A 12458-nucleotide genomic window follows, 5' to 3' on the forward strand; every position below is an offset into this window, starting at 1 on the left:
AATGAAGCCCAAAACAACAATGAAAGTTAGTGCCATCATAGTTTCTGTCAGCCAGTCTTTCCTCAGGTGCGAAGGCTAATATAGAAAAAGAATGATGCAGTCAGATTTTCATTTCGGACACAAACATAAACATGTGCAAACACATTCCCCCTAACGCTTACCCCTAATATATCAGTGATAGTCTAATGGTAATAAAAAGTTCTAGAGTATCCAAAATTGCAGTGATAATCACTTGGGGATAGGCTTTTCTCCTCATATACTTTCTGGTCAGGTCAGAAAGATGAGGATGGTTTTCCTCGCTGCATTTTGGCATTTCACTCATGCTGGAATGAAAACATAAAAATGGCCATATTGTATCAGACCAATGGTCTTTTTAGCCCAGTATCCTGTCTTCCAACAGTGGCCAGCACCAGATGCTTCAGAGGGAAGGAACAGAACAGAGCAAGTATCAAGTGATCCATCCCCTTTCATCCAGTCCCACTTTCCAGCAGTCAGAAGTTTAGTACACACAGAGCATAGGATTGCATCCCTGACTGTCTTGATTAATAACCATTGTTGGACCTATCGTCCATGAACTTTTTTTTTTTTTTTGAGCACAGTTATAGTTTGGGCCTTCAGCATCCCCAGCAACAAGTTCCACAGGTGCATTGTGTGAAGAAGTACTTCCTTATGTTTATTTTTAAGCTGCTGTCTCTTAATTTCATTGTGTGAGCCCTAATTCTTGTGTTACATAAAGAGTAAATAACATTTCCTTATTCACGTACTCCACATGGTTCATGATTTTATAGACCTCCACCATATCTTAGTCATCTCTTTTCTAAAATGACCAGTCCCAGTCTTTTTAATCTCTCCTTATGTGGAAGCTGTTCCATATCCCTAATCATTTTTGTTGCCCTTTTCCAATTCTAATACATTTTTTGAGATGGGGCCACCTGAACTGCATGCAGTATTCAAAGTGTGGCATGCCATGGATTTATACAGTGGCATTATGATATTTTTTGTCTATCCCTTTTCCAATGATTCCTAATAGTGGTGCCCATTGAGCAGATGTTTCCAGACAGCCATCCGTGATTACTCCAAGATTACTCCAAGATTCTTTGAGTGGTAACAGCTAATTTAGACCCCATCATTTTGTGTTTAGTTGAATGTAAAATGCAGAACGGCTGAGGTATTGGAGTTCAGTTAATGGTTAGAGTGATGTTTCAGGCAAATTATTTTGTCTGAACTGATCCCCCTCCCCCCCATTTCTAGTACATATATTTACTGAAACCCCTTAAGATGATAAATATGTTAAATGCATCAGAGAAAGTAATGAGAAATCAGTTATCTAAGCGCTCAAAAGTCACAGAAGAAGAAGGCCAGTGCTATGTAGTACCATGCAAGAGACATTTCAAATGTTGACCTCCCACTTCCCATGTGATATCAGCACTTCAGAGGTCATTTGTTCAGCCGCCTGAGGAATATCTGTTGTATGTTGCTCCATGGGCTAATCCAGCTCCCTTAGAAGACAATGAAATACACATATTGATTTAAATGACAGTTGGATCAGCACTGCTGGGCTCAAATGTCCAGCCCTCTTCACCTGAAAGAATGGTGGCTCTGACATGGACCCTCAAGGGTGATGAGATTATGATATTGGTGATAGCAGGCTCCATGAAACACACAGAATAGGCAATGCTTGATCCATAGTGATAGCTATTGCTTATTTTAGACTCAAGACATTACACTTTTTGGAGGGGGTCGTAAATTGCCCTTGAATTTCTTTCTTTTATAATTCCCTGGAAATCTGATGACAAATTTGCCATGATTCATTTTTAAATCTCATCATCAACCCGCCATAAGATGAATCATCAGCAACTACTGCATTATAGGTCAAGATATTTCCTTTATATTATTTGGTAAACATTTACTGATCTTCTCCATCACCCAGCTATATTGTATATGCTGAAAGACAGAGAATACATAACGTGTTGACATTTCCTCTCTTGACTACTTAGTGATAATTTTTACCCTTACCTGGGCTGTTCTCATGAATGGGACAGGAGACTTTTTGAGCTTCTGTTCTTGGAGTTCTTTACATTTCTGCCTTTGTAAAACTTTCATATCAGGTGGCTCCTCTGAAATTGACAATAGCAGTTTAAGGCCTTTTCCGAGGTCTGTTGAAGTCAAAGGAGGCACATAGCTGTTTGCATGGAGAACCTATGGCTGGTCTTCTGTAGTCTCTTGATACCATCGCTTCTGCCATATACAGCCTCTGAATCCCCACTCAGAGGTTTCACGTCACAGAGGGGAAAAGAGAGTAAAGTAATGTAGATAGGGCGAGAGTTAACTTACCTGTTAAAGTCCCAGACAGATGCTTTTGCAGGGTTAGACAAAACCCTAAGGTACAGTAAAACCTCAGGGTTATAACATCAGAATTACAAACGAGTGCTCAACCACACACCTCATTTGGAACCGAAAGTACGCAATCGGGCAGTAGCAGAGACCAACCCCCTCCCCCCCCAAAAAAAACCAAAAAACAATTCAGTACAGAGCTGTGTTTAACATAAACAAAAAAAAATAATGAGAACGTTTTAAAAAAGATTTGACTAGGTAAGGAAACTTGTTTCATTTAAATTAAGATGGTTAAAAGTTTCATTTTTCTTCTGCCTAGAAAAGCTTAAAGGCTATATTAAGTCAATGTTCAAGTGCAAACTTTTGAAAAAACAACCTGAATGTTTTGTTCAGAGATACGAACACTTCAGAGTTACAAACAACCTCTATTCCCGAATGTTCTAGTATTTTACTTAGTAGTAAGAGGTGTTATAGAAATGGCCTGCTGCCTGTGCTGCTTCTCCCACATCTGATTGGTGAGATGAGTGGGCTGATGTGACCTTTAGTTTGCCAATGGCTTGATCATGTATACGTGACTCAAACAGAACTTCTGTTGAAGGAAATAGTTCTTAATAGAAGAGGGGGTCGCCAGAGCTAATCACAATTCCAGGCTTACACTCGTTGAGCGCAAAGACTATGCAAGCTTAGAGCCACTGGCCTTCCTGAAGTGAATGGAGCAAAATAGGGGCCATGATCCTGGTCCAATTCTGCATTATCCAGTGGAGATGGCTCTGCACAAAATGGCACATGTGCCCTTTCAAAGACTGTTGCAATGGCAGCATTCCCACTGTGAGCTTTTACCTCTGCACTGCATCAAAGAAGACCATTGGCGTATGTGTCACAGTCAGGCTTTGGAAACCAGGGTGCAGGATCTGGCCCAAACTTTCAAGGTAGGGAAGAGGTGTGACATCATTAAAAAGTGAGCTCACCGAAGCTTCACAGGACTGATCCAAAGCCCATTGACTGCAATGGAAAGACTCTCAAAGACTTTAGATGAGGCCTCCAGAGCAGAATTACTAGATATGCAGCACCAAGGAGAGAAACTCCTGTTGCCTGTCCTGTCCTCTGCACTATAGAATCTCCTGATTCTTGTGTCTCCCAGTAAACTTACTTTTCATACAGAGAAGTCCCTGGGCATGATATGTCACTGTGGGGGAGAAAAAAAGATGTCATAACTAAAATGATTCCCATGTCACAATTCGAAAGAGCCCCAGCAAATTTACCCACTGTTCCCCGCTGTTTAACAGCATAAAAATGATTCACTCTTCAGAGAGACTTCAGCTGACTAATAACATGAAACGTGTGACCAGTGCTGGAGGGAACACTTCATTCTCATTTAGTTTTAGTTTTTCATTTAACTCACTGGCTTAGAAACCATGGGGGCCTGCTGAGTAATGTGCTGAAAAATGTGACCTGAGTCCAATATCTGCTTAAAATATGAGGGTTGTGCATTAGAGTGCAGACTGTAAAGGTGAAATTAAACAGTGGAGGCAACTGCAGTGTCAACTGTGAACTGGGAGGATTTTGAGTGGAGTGGCCTACACCTCCTTGAATGCTGTGTAAAGGATCTTTGTAGCTGTTGTGTTGATCCATTGGCACCAATACCCCATCTGTCTGGTAGGGTGGGACTGCAGGTTCAGCCCTGTTACCTAGTTCTAGGTTTGGAGGGTGCAGATTTTCTCTACACATGCACTCTGTTCATATAAACAACCGGCTTTTCCTCTCAAGTTGGCCAGATTTACACTGGCATATGGAGTCACGCCTCATTTATGCCAGAGTAACTCGGAGGCAAATCAGATCTGAAGCCCCAACATTCAGGCTTTACGCAGGTGGAATGGAGTTCATCCTAAATGAATGACCAGAAACAGAATGTGTGAACAAATGACAATCTTACCATGCTTGTTTTCTACATTGGTTGTAGTAGATGAATATACTTTATATAAATGCCTCCCCTGTGATAAATTGACATAACTCTGTTGATAAAAATGGAGCTATGTTGATTTATCCCAATGATTTATCCCAGAGCTAAAGATCTGCCCCAAGGTGCTTATAGCACTTCTTTGACCATTACTTTACCTTAATTTTTTTTAATACTCCTGTGGATATATACCTATAAAAAGATTCAGTGTAGCATTCAGACAATATAATTACAGTTAACCAACTTCTGTAAGATTTCAAATAGATTATTTTAATAATAATTATAAGTGCTATATTTTGCTAATAATGTTAATTAAAACCAAGATTCTGATCACTTCTGTTCATTAAAATCCCATAGTACTTTGAGCAACAGCAGATATGGTAGATCCTGGTGTCTTGGCAAAATTTCAATTTAAGTTAGTAGATTCTGCGTAGAGTACCAGCAGTCAGTTTTGACTTGTTCTGTAGTGCTCATGTGCACTGTTAAACTCATGGGATACCCCTTAATTAGCTTTTATTTAAGAATCTGATTTCACAGCTCATTTTATGAGGCAAACCAAGATAAAGTAACTTGTACAAGACTGTTCCCACTGAAATCAAAGGTAATTTGGTTACTGACTTCAATGGGGACAGTAGTTCAATTCTGTAGAGGTAGGACAGCCTAAACTAGGATATGAGTTAAGATCTAGTTTTCCTTCTTACCTCTGCTACTGACCTTTTGAGTGCATTTGGGCATGTCACATCACCTCTCTGTTTTGTCTCCCGCCTTGTGTGTGTTGTGTATTTAGATTATAAACTCTTTGGGGCAAGGACTGTGTTGGTAAAGTATCTAGTACAATGACTGTTGAAGCCTCTACATGCTACTTTAATCGAGGACTTTTCTAGTACTCATTTGTCTAGGCTATACCAAACTTTCCCTTTTCGATTTGTACGAACAAGGGTCACATTTAAAATGTCTTCTAGTTCAAATGATTCTACTAATTTGAGAGAGATTCTTCATACTTAATATAAGGAATACTAGTAGAACTAATAATAGCCTCATAGCAGTAGACACTTCTGAAGGGTGACCACTGTGTAAATATGAAACTAGAATAGCAGTTAATCTCAGAAATCTTCAAAAGAAATCAAGATGAAATCTCATTGCACGCCTCACATAATTTGAATTTGATCATAATCACTTATTAGGGGGAGGGATAGCTCAGTGGTTTGAGTATTCACCTGCTAAACCCAGGGTTGTGAGCTCAATCCATGAGGGGGCCATTTAAGGATCAGGGCAAAAATCCATCTGGGGATTGGTCCTGCTTTGAGCAGGGGGCTGGACTAGATGACCTCCTGAGGTCCCTTCCAACCTTGATATTCTATGACTGAAGAAAGACAAAAGAGGGTTGTTGTGACTCAATCAACAAATTAAATCAGAGGCAGTGAGGTCCCGGGGAGAAGGTACCAATAGTTTATTGTTATTAAATAAACTACTGAAACTGCATTACTGCTTGTATGCTGACCCCTGTGATATGATCATCTGCTTTTAAAAATCTTGTCTAACTGAAGGATTTGTGAGCCCAGCAGGAAATCCATTGCAAACAGATTTGTCATTCTGAGATACAGCTGCAAAACAGTTTCCTAACTCTATCTTTTATACTTCAGCTCAGAAGGAAGTGGCTTAAACTCCACATGTGCAATTGGTGACCATAGAAAATAAAAGACAGGGAGATTGTGCATTCTGCTCTAACATTGAAAGATGAAAGTGAGGGACAAGTTGGGGTGAAAGTGTCATAGGCATAGTCTGACGAAGTGGGTATTGACCCACGAAAGCTCATGCTCCAAAATGTCTGTTAGTCTATAAGGTGCCACAGGATTCTTTGCTGCTTTTACAGATCCAGACTAACACGGCTACTCCTCTGATAATAGGCATAGTCGTGCATCAGTCTTTCCACATGGACCCTTTTAGCAGGGACAGACAGAAAACATCTGTAACCCTCTGGTCAGTGTATGTTTCATGTCCCTCCCAGTGCCTGGTCCACAGGGGCTATGGATCTGTAACAGCTGATAGCTTGAGAACATAGCACTGTAGCACAAGCTGTAAAGACTATGCTTTCAGCTCTGGAGATCCGTGCTGTCAGCCAAAATGGCAGTTGTCACACATCTTCATATAAACGATATTCCTAAGAGTTGTAGGCTGGGATTTTCAAAGGAAATTTAAATCTTAACAGTCATTGGGGGTTAGGCATCTTTCTTTGAAAACATCGGCCGTAAAGAATTAACTAATGCGATTAAAGAAGGAGTCTGAGGTTCATGCAAGAGAGGAAATAAAATACATGCTTATAGATGAGATAGAAAAAGAGTAAGAGCCCCTATCTGACTATATAACTTGTGCTTCGTTTACTGTACAATGGTGAGGGGTATGTTAGCAATGCCTATGATGGGGAGAGATTCATTCGGAAAGTGTTTCTTTGGTGAAACCAAAGCAATACCTCATGGACCTTTATACATCTATCCACACAGGGATGGCTTTAAGCCGATTCACCCAATTCCCTGGAATCGGGCCCCGCACTGAAGACGGCCCCATGCTCGCACCTAAGGGGGCCCCGCTCTGGGGGTCTTCGGTGGTGGGGGGTCCGCTCTGGGGGTCTTCGGCAGCATTTCAGCAGTGGGGGGTCCTTCAGTGCCGCGGAAAACCTGGAGCGGATGGCCCGCCGCCGAGTATTCTAATCAGGTCCCACGGGTCATAAAATCGGCCCTGTATCCACACCTTTATCTTAGGCCCCTGTTTGCATTCCAACCTTCTCCTTATGCATTACACAAATCCCATAGTCAAAGGATCAACAGTCCCGCTACTTTATGGCTCCTGTTAGGGGATGCAATAGAACAAAGCAGACAATTTCAATTCCCAAAGAAATTGAACGAAAACTAAAGCCAGCCTTAAAATGACTCCAATACTATGGAAGTAGTGCCCAAACGCTCATGTGCCTGTTAACAGATGTCCCAATTTGTGAGTTAAAACTCTGGGGAACGATTGTCAAATATCCCAAAACCAGATATGTGTTTCATAGGAGCATTGGTTGTATGATTGGCTTTTTTAAGTTGTTATTAAAATGGACATGCATTACATTTTTTATGACATGCATGTTTTATGTTCCGCAGATAAATGGGAAGCCTCTTCAGTACATTTTCCCTCATGCAAGACTCAAACTACTGAGAGACCCAAAGGATCACACTGTATCAGGTAAAAACAAAAAATAATAAAACCCAAACAAAATCTACACCTGGTTTTATTAGAATGCTTATTAAGTAGCATGCACATGATTTGCAATGCTAACGATTGTTGCTCAGTCCTGTGTGGCAGGAAATGTACTGCTCATCTTACATATTTTTAGTGATAACAGAAAACTGTGACCTACAAAACGGGCCACAGGACTTTGTTAAAAATAGATAAATTACTGTAAACAGTTTGATACTGAAAACACATAAGCAACTTGGCTATATTAGTGAGACATATCCAGAGGCTGTATGTCTGTCACTCTCTATATGTCCGTCTTCTTCATATGACAATCTCATATAGAATTTAATAGGGATGAAGCCATTAAAGATCTAAAAAAACTGAATAGGCTTATGTAAAAATTCAAAACTTTCAGAATTTTATGAGGTATTCTGCCCTTTCTATAGAGTTTCTGGAACTAACCTAGAGAAGCAGTATAATTCTTTTTAAAATTATATCAGATAGTTAAAAAACCTGTAGAAAAGTTATTGCTTTCTGTTATAATCTATAGAAACTTTTCTCCCTCATCACGCTGTATGTGGGTGTATGTGTGTAGAGAGAGTGAAAGAGATCAGCTGAGAGTGGATATGTGCTATTTTGTATCCTATTACATACTCTACAGCTGGTGAATCAGGACCAGTGCTGCAGTACAATTCTTCTATGTCAGTGTGTAAAACACCTCATATATCAAGATCCAATAGGTGCTAGGTCTGTTTGTTGTTTTTTCAGAATTGCACATTTTTTAATGAGAGTGTATTGATTAGGAATTAAATGTTTTTCTGTGGAGATACACGCGACTTATAGTCTGCCAGTGGTGTGTAATTTAGGTTTTGTTGCAGAACAATCAGACTTTCTTTTAACTACTATTGAAAATTCTAATAGCATATGTCAAAATCAACATCTGTCTAGAAGTAATTGCTTGTTGCCAACCACTGGTTTCCCTCCAGCATTTAATTGGAAGTAGCATCATGTTTCATTGCATTGCTATATATTGCTTTCCCAGCATTTTTGGCTGAAAATCTCAATTATTTTTTCACATCCTCCTCCTGTCTTTCAGGCATGTAAACAAGAGGGGCACTCCTATGTGCCCCCTTGTGTCTGGGGTGCATCTGTACTGCCCTTTTAAACAGACTCGACACATTTACTCATCCAATCACCATCCTTATTGGGCCTGGCTTCATTCAGACAAATGAACTCAAAAAGCAAAACTCGAAGTCCCCAGAGTCCATCCCAGGGCACAACTTTTACCTCAGAGCCTGGTGTTCATAGGGTCCTTTTATCAGTTCTTAGGTCGGGTGACCAGACAGCAAGTATGAAAAATCAGGACAGGGGGTGGGCAGTAATCGGAGCCTATATAAAAAAAAGACCCAAAAATTGGGACTTTCCCAATAAAATCAGGACATCTGGTCAGCCTGTTAGGCGGTGCCCCATTCTAAGGTTTGACTTGCCTCGGCCTTCTCAGAGCTGACTCTCTTACAGACATCCCAGAGTCAGCTCCCGCTTCGAGAACTGTTTCAAGGCTCTTATAAGGAACCAGCTGCTCAAAGTTCCCTCCCTGGTCCAGGTATTTCTGGTTGGTTCATTTAGCAAGTCTGCTCCAAGATTCAAGTCTCCTGCAAGCACTTCTTTCACTCCTTTGTTCTTTCACAAGGCATTACAGCAGTTTTCTTTTTAGGTACTCCCATGGCATTAATTCTGCAGAATAGATATTGTACCCACTAATTAATTTTAAATATGTAGCTCTCTCACGATCCCAGACTACAGAGTTTAAAAAGACAGTTTGTACCCTTTGTACAGCCCTGAGCTCCTGAAGTCAACTGGAGTTATGTGTAATCCTCCTGGGGATTTCTTGCCCTGCAGGGAAATGAATAATGCTGAGATCCAAGCTGTTCTCTTCCTGTAGACCAGGTGGAATCATAGCTGCATGAAACTAGTTACCTCGTGGTTTTATTTTGCAGTGGGCCTGATTCTCTCACTGCTGTTGTGTGCTGTTATTTACACTTCTGCACACGGAGTGTAAACTGCTGCTGCCTAACCTGAATCCTCCACTGGCTCACACCCACTGTGAGCAGCATTTCATACCCACTGTGCACAAATCTAAATCACCATACAGGATGAGAAAGGATGGAAAATCATGCCTTGTACATTTAATTCGCCTTCACCTTCTGATACTCTCACTGTAAAGGCTCATTTTTCTCAGGCTCCCCTTCAGCCACTGTGTGTACTTGCAATTCACAAGAGAAATCACCATTGAGAATGGTACAACTTGCCTATGGGAATCAGTAGCCTCCAATCTAAAAATATTTGTGTGTATTGTACATGGGCTCATGAGCTCCTTATTGGTGGGTTAGCACAAGCAGGTGGAGTTCCTGAAATGGTGGTACAGGCATGAGCTCAGTAAACAACAGAGCAACGTGAATGTATTACTGGAAGAGAATTCAGAGGTACCTCTCCTGGTGCTGCCAGTGCCTACTGGTACACGATAGCTTCACTTTCTCCCACGGGCTGGAAGAACACACCCTAAAGTTCCTCCCAGTTACTTACTGACATGGGGCCCTTCCCTTCTGGGAGAAGCTATAGTCTGTAGATGTGGCACACAGAGACCTAGCCACCAAAACTGGGACCAGATTTTCAGAACAGTTCAGCATGTTAGGTGAACTCATCATGCCCTTTGAACATCTATTCATCAGTGTCACGGTGGGAGCGGTTGGCTCCTGAGACTCCTTGAGACTCCAGCCTGATGAAGGATTGCTGTCCCTGAGTTACATCTATTGGGAAACGGAGCATAATGTGGTAGAAAGGCTAAGATCCCAAACAGAGAAAAGGGGAGAGCAGTGACTCTTGTATATTTTCCCTCCTATCCACAGAGATGTTTGGGGCACTGCCATTCCACAGGGTTTAGGATGGGATGGCATGGAGCCATGGAGTGTGCTGACTTGTTAAATGGTCGATTTCAAGTGGAAATTTACTTATTGCTGCTTGAAGCAGAAGATATTCTCTTCTCTCTCCCCTCCCTCCCCCAAGTGATTTCTGTCTCCCTTGCACATCAGGTTGCAAATGCAGGAGGATGGTAGTTAGCCAAAGGCAGGACAGCTGCTGTCAGGGAGGAGGTGGGCAGGAAAACATTTGAAGGCTTGGGATTTGCATATTTCGTTCCTCACATATCTTTGAGGTAAATGGAATTTTGGGCCCCCTTTGCATGCCAGCCTTCCCTTGCTCTGCTCTTCTGAGGAGAAAAGCTGGTAGAAATGCTGCAAATGTAAACATGCAGAGTTTTCTGCTAGGTTTTTATGATCTTGGGTGGTCTCTCCCAGGAGCCACATTCCCCAGCTCCTATTTGCTATTATAAAAATGAGTTGTTTGACCAACCAATACCAAAAAATTGCAGGTGACTAGTTATCATCCAAACAGTGAATGAAGCTGTTTATATAATACCAGAAGCAGAAGAGATCTTAGAAAGCTTTTATATAGTGCTAGATCATTTAAAATTGTAATAATTAACTAATACATATCTTAGAAATCCCAGGAGCCCCACCACAGCAGAGGTGGCACAGCGACAAGATAATTGGATGATCCCCATATATAATATGGCATCTCCTCATTTAAAAAAAAAAAAAAAAAAAAGCAGAGGTGTCAGAATATTCAGCCAGTCAGATGATATGATCACCTAAATTTGTAAGCTATTTGGGGCAGAGATGTTCAGTTATTACATGTTTGTACAGTGCCTAGCACAATGGAGCAGTGACTCAGTTGAAGCTAATCGTGGCTATAAATGTTACACATTAACAGTCTCAGATCTGTTTAAATTATTTTCAAACAGTCTGGAGTGACCTTGCATACCTAGCACACAGTCTTTTTTAAAGTGAAAGCAGACAATACAACAGTCACATTACTTACAGAGTTGGGGGCCTGTCGGGCCTATGCCTTAGGCTGCCTCAGTGCACACCCAAAAGTTTCCCTCAGATTTTGCTAGGAGAGCAAGGTGCTGAAGGCAGGGGCATGCCATCTCTGTATGCAAGGCATGCACTCCATGCCATTCTATGCCTGACTGGTTACATGTTGTCCAACTGGAGGGCTATGGACTGGATCCAGTTCCTAGGATGGTTCCATCTGGCCTTCATGAAGGATGCCATTTTGTCCACAGAGCGTGACCTTGTTTACACCACATATGCACAGAGGATGCCATTTTGGACTGCCTAAGGCCTACAAGGAAGTTGTTGTATGCCTTACTAAAACTGGCACAGCATGCCATTGGCTGATGGAATGCAGGACTGGACCCCTAACAATCAATTAGTTTTCAGTCCTGTGAGAGGCTACTAAGATCAGCATGTGACTGATCTGTGGGAAAACTGAATGGATCTTTCCAAACTGCCCCTCTTTTTCTGTATCATGCACCATCCCCTAGAGCTCTCAGCTCGCCTCTGTAGTGCAATTTATAATACAAAATGTCCTCAATGCATTTGCTAAAGCCCAGCAAGTGGCCTTTTACTGTTAGGCCTGACTAAATTGCCAAAGGGTTTTGTCTCTAAAGATTCATTAATAGTTTTCAATACATTTGGAAGGAATTGGCATCGTTGTGCTGCTCAGATGCAAAAGCAATGGTGGCAGTGATCAGAGAATGATAATGTAGCAGCATTTAATGATCGAGAAACACACTGCTTGTTTTCACTCAAAGTTTACTTTTCTCTTATGGGTCCTTGGCCACAGCCAGCAAGAGAGTTCTTTTTAGCATGCCAGCATCTTTCCTTCTGGTGTTTAAAATGGAGTGGTTACAGCTGGAATAAAAGAGGGCAGGAGTGGCTGCCTGAGATAATAAGGGTGCTGACAGTAGTTTCTGCAAATATTGCAAGAGGGACACACACACATTGTCTTCCTCCTGATCACAAGACCCTTTCTCATGCAGGATGAAGGC

General features: G+C 41.5%; 1 protein-coding gene across 1 annotated transcript in view; it reads left to right on the forward strand.

Annotated features, from left to right (window-relative positions):
• Positions 1–12458, forward strand: part of PCLO (piccolo presynaptic cytomatrix protein) — a 612599-nt gene that overhangs the window by 405331 nt on the left and 194810 nt on the right. The gene's annotated exons all lie outside the window — the stretch shown is intronic.

This window comes from Chelonoidis abingdonii, chromosome 1 (assembly GCF_003597395.2).
Source record: "Chelonoidis abingdonii isolate Lonesome George chromosome 1, CheloAbing_2.0, whole genome shotgun sequence".
In the NCBI taxonomy this organism is placed as follows: Eukaryota; Metazoa; Chordata; order Testudines; family Testudinidae; genus Chelonoidis; species Chelonoidis abingdonii.